This window comes from Etheostoma cragini, chromosome 14 (assembly GCF_013103735.1).
Source record: "Etheostoma cragini isolate CJK2018 chromosome 14, CSU_Ecrag_1.0, whole genome shotgun sequence".
NCBI classification, from domain to species: Eukaryota; Metazoa; Chordata; class Actinopteri; order Perciformes; family Percidae; genus Etheostoma; species Etheostoma cragini.
Window position 1 is genome coordinate 20,197,706 of NC_048420.1, and position 4,912 is coordinate 20,202,617.

The 4,912-nt window shown below is 38.0% G+C and overlaps 1 protein-coding gene across 1 annotated transcript in view; it reads left to right on the plus strand.

Annotated features, from left to right (window-relative positions):
* The window catches only part of LOC117957191 (fibrocystin-L-like), a 76,605-nt gene that overhangs the window by 2,527 nt on the left and 69,166 nt on the right, over window positions 1–4,912 (plus strand). The gene's annotated exons all lie outside the window — the stretch shown is intronic.

Here is a 4,912-nt window from a genome sequence, read left to right on the forward strand (position 1 = left end):
CTCATCATCTGCTTCACAGATCAGCTACACGATCAAAGCCAAACCACTTGAATGTGCCTTTGATTTCCCACTGATAGGGGTTGGCTTCTTGCAGGTAACTGATTATTCAAATTTATGTTCATCCACAAGGTACACTCCAGGAGCACACACATTTACTTAGTGTAAAGTTTAGGTTCATTTTCATTTTTAGAACCAGAAAACCCCAAATTGGGCAATGGTGGGGAGCTTTGAGGGAAGCTGAAATGAAGGAAGAAAGGAGCAACCACCTGCCAGTTAATCAGACACTCCCCAAAACTCAAACGCCCCCTTGAGCATTAATAGTTTCCTAATGGGACAATATTTTTCAAAATTGTCCCTTTTTTTTAGCTTTTAAGATCCTAACAAGTGTTGAGTGATGTAAATGAGAGAAGATGGGCTTTCCCATTTACTTCAGTGCAGTCAGTCTCTTGAAGCAAAAATGTGCACTCTCTAAATCTGCCAGGCTTGTGTTTCTTGGGAAATAAAATCCACACAAAGGAAATATTGTGTTCCAGAAATCAAACCCGGGACTTTCTGCTAGGATACAGTTATACTAAACCATACGCCAATGTACCATTAAAATAAAAAATAAAAAAGGCAATGCAAGCATGTACTTAAGTTTAGGATCTATCCCGATAACAATATAAAGTTAAGGACTTTCAACAAGGAAAACTAGGTGTTATATTTGAAGACCTTAGGCAGTGGGACTCATAAAAAGAGAGGAAATGTTCTGTAGCCCACAGCCATGTGATATACTCTAACCTACAGTGCAGAGAGGCGCCACAATAATCCTGTATGTGTCTCATGCCTCATCATGCTGTACTGTCATCATTTGCCTAACAGAATGCAGCGGAAGCAGTGACCGACTGCTGTGTAAGGACTGTCACGAAAGTGTGACTGCAAGGTGTAGCGTGTTTTCAGCTTAAAAAACATTAGACGTTAATCCATCGTTACCTCATTCTGCAGTATTTGTTACAATTTTACATTTTTTTTGCCACAGGTATATTGCAGGGACCTTTGCTGTATACAAATACACAAAACTCAACAAGAAATACACATCTTGATAATAATAACATCATGATCTCATTCATGATCCATCTTGAGTTACAAGTTCCAAATATTGATCACAGAGATAGGTATCTGTCATCAATTATACCAAGGATGTCATTTTTGGAGAAAAAAGTTCTTGGTTCCATCTTACAGTACGGTAATTCTAAAAGCGTCACATCCTATTTAGGATTGTGAAAAGATGCTTGTGAATTACAAAAAATATCTTTTTAATCATGTTTTACCCACCTGTATATTTTATAGATGTCCAACAGCAGCGAGGACACGGCTGAGTACAGAGAAGGAGCAGCCACCATCAACATCACCCGCCCTCACAGAGCTACCCCTCCTCTGAACGGCACTTTTGATGTGGAGATTTATGGAGGCCGAGCTAAAGGTAGCTCAGATGGAAATAGGTAGTATTTGCATTGTAAGAACTCTCACTGTCCTGTCTGAATGCATGTTGTTCCACAGATAGGATTACCTGAAAGGTTGTGACCCAAAATGGCCCACTGACTTTTAAGCTACCTGTATGCTGTAATGAGAAACTAGCATTAACATAAGGTGAATAGTATGCAGGAGAGGTTTGACCAATTTTCCAAGGTTCCTTGATCCACACACAATCTCTCCTCCTGTCAGCTACGATGCTGTAGCCTGGAAATCCAGACCCAAATCCAAAACATTAAGGTCTGGCAAAGAGTGATAAAAATGGCCCAATTTGAGGGGCAGCAGCAAACATGCATTTGAAAATCTCACTGCACGCAATTGGATAACACTACGTCCAATCATCAACGGCGAGACCACCACCACCAGTGGGTTTTCGCTAAGCCCCATAAGCTTAACTACCAGCGGAGCTAAGTGGTAAATTAAACTCTTGAAGTATCTGGTCAGCTAAACATTAAAAACGTACAACGTACAAACAATTTGAGCGCCGCCTTCCGTTCCTCTTTTAGAAAAAAAGCCAAGTCTAACTCTTTCATTGTAGCAGCCAAAGCTGTTTCAAACAACTGGTGTTCATGACTTTGCAGCGCTGTCGTCATCTGTTTAGCTCGCCTCTGGCTGAACTATATTAGATCAGCTTGGCTACAAGGGCATAGTTAATGAGCATCATTACTGAATGCCAGAGTGACTCGCTAAGCAAATTCAAATTGTGCTCTCACGAGAACTCTGGATTTCTGAGAACGGATTAAAGGAGAGGTATCCCTATGTCTCTTGACATTTCAAGTAACCACATCATGCCTACAGCGTAAAATACATCCATGAAGTTTTAACTTCAGTGAATCCTTTACCACTGTTTCTTTTTTTTCCATCTAAGCTTAAGGATAGAAACTGTTGAGTTAGAGAGAGTATATTAAAATACCTTTTTAGAGGTTATAATATACCACAAATTCAGTTGGAAATCACAAGTAAACCATGTAACATCCAAAATTTCCAGAAATATTGGGGTGTTGAGCAAAGTCAGACACTTTCGTAACCACAGATCTATGAACACTCTCTAGAGTACGCTGATTCTACCTTATTTAACGTACTGTGATGAGATTTGGTGTAATGCCTGTAAAAACCACTCTACAGACTTGACTACAGAATGCACAGTTCAAAAAAGAGCAATACAAATTGGGAATAATGTCTTCCTTAATGATCATACTAATTCATTATTTCTTAAGTCAAAACACTAAAATGTATGGACCTGGTGAGAAGCAGAAAACTGCGTTAGTTCTGTATAATGCTCAAAATAATCAACTTCCTCCCATCATGTAAACCATATTGAGAGAAAGAGAAGGGGGTTATAGCGGTAAACTCAATTGGAAACTACCTGTAACACAATGATGAAAAGGTGCATTAAAACATATTAGGAATGTTTTCAAATTTAAAAAAGGCTTGTTCAAAGACATGACACTAGATAAATATAGACATTGAGTATTATTGTGTGATTGATGATAGTGATGATGATGATGATGATGATGAATGTCTTTATTATCAATATGGTTATCATCATTACTTAGGATATTATTCACCTTAGGTTGGCAATTTACTGTATATAAGTACTGACGCTTAATGGGTATATGAACAGTAGGCATGTGTGTATGTATGTATATATATAGGTAAGTGTTTGCATGCATATGCAAAGACACTGTGTGTATGCATGTATGTAGAAAGTTATCTGGTTAAGGGTATATATAATATAATAATATAATTTACTTTATTTTTCTTGTCTTGTTAATTTGATTTTGTGAAGTATGTTACTTTTAAAGATGTGAGAGTGGGCGAGGGTTGATATAAGCTGAAGCTTCTGACTTACAACCAATAAAAATGAATTCATTCTTTCAGAAATACTTTGTAACAAGACAGTTGTTGTTGATGTTATTAAGACTTAAGCCTGACGTACTGTATATTACTCCACAAGTCTGCATACAGCACTACATTTCTATATAAATGCATGCAGTAATGCTTATGTGACAGTTGCTTTTGCAGGGATGTGTCTTAACACAACCAGTACTTGTTCTCAGGTCTGCCAGTGGACATTAGTGAGAAGGACCTGAAGTACGCTCTGGAAGGAATCGCGGGGATGGGTCAGGTCAGCGTTACATGGGAGGGAAGCTGCAGACGCCCCAAGTGGATGGTCAAATGGCTCACCAAACCTGGAGACCAGCCACTAATCCAGGTCAGACTCTTTTAACAATCATCAATATTTTATTGTTAACATTAATGCATTTCCCAAAACACTGTTACTAAAAAGTATCTTCATTATTGTGTTTGCAGTAGTAGCTGTAGCAGCAGTCATATTACCAATATGCCATACATTTGTTTAATATATGTTCTTGAGTCCTTCTATCTGCCAAACTTTACTCTTGAATTCATTCTAATATAAGCCAGATATGGCAAATGTTTCCTTAAAAAGCTTGATATCATTTCAGAATGTTAGGATCTTGACAGTGTCTGTTATTGCCAGCCGATTGGTGCTGCATAGCATTGTTAAATGTTAGTGTCTCTAACTTTACCTTATTTAATTTATTGCTACAGACATGTATTTTAAATTGCTCTGCTGTAACTTCTTGATTTCTGTTGTTTTATCTGTTTCACTTCTGTTAAGATTTGTATAAGTAAATAATAAATCTTGTAGCATGAGTAACTGCAGTATTCTACAGCTACAGAAGAAACACTAATAGTATCAATTGTAGTAGTAATACAGTAACTAATGGTGTTGCTAGTAGATTTATCAGCAGTATTCACATGTACTAAATGTCTTGCTGAACCTACAGACATAAAGAAAACAGCAGCTTGAGTCCTGGTTGTAATTCTTTTCTCAGGTTGACGGCTCGTCAGTTGTTGGGGAAAATGCAGTTGTTTTGGCAAATGAAATGAAAAAGGGAGGATTGTTGAGGCGCAGCATGACAGGAGATTTCTTTCGTGTTTGGGAAACCAAACCACAGGTACAACCATGATTCAGAAAGCCCCCAGCACATCTGGTTTAGGGTTTCCGCATTATTTGTCTGTCAAATGTCTGCTTTGGCCACTGTTGATTACTTGGTGTGCCTGCTTACTATAATCCTGTAGAGCAAGTCCTATTTCTGTCTGTAGCATTACTTAATGCTTTTTTTTGTATTTCTATATTTTGTGCCTCCAGGCAGGACTTTACAAACTGACGGACAGCTATTATCCTGTTGTTATGACTTTTGTAGAAATAATTTTGCATGTTATCGGTTGTTCCTGCACAATGGGTCATTTTGATGTTGTAAAACGTTTTCCTAAACTTGGCATTTTTAATGAGGAGTTTTGTGATGCTGTTTGCAGGTGGAGGTTTTCATCAACGGCATTCCTTCAAAGTGTTCTGGTGACTGTGGATTCC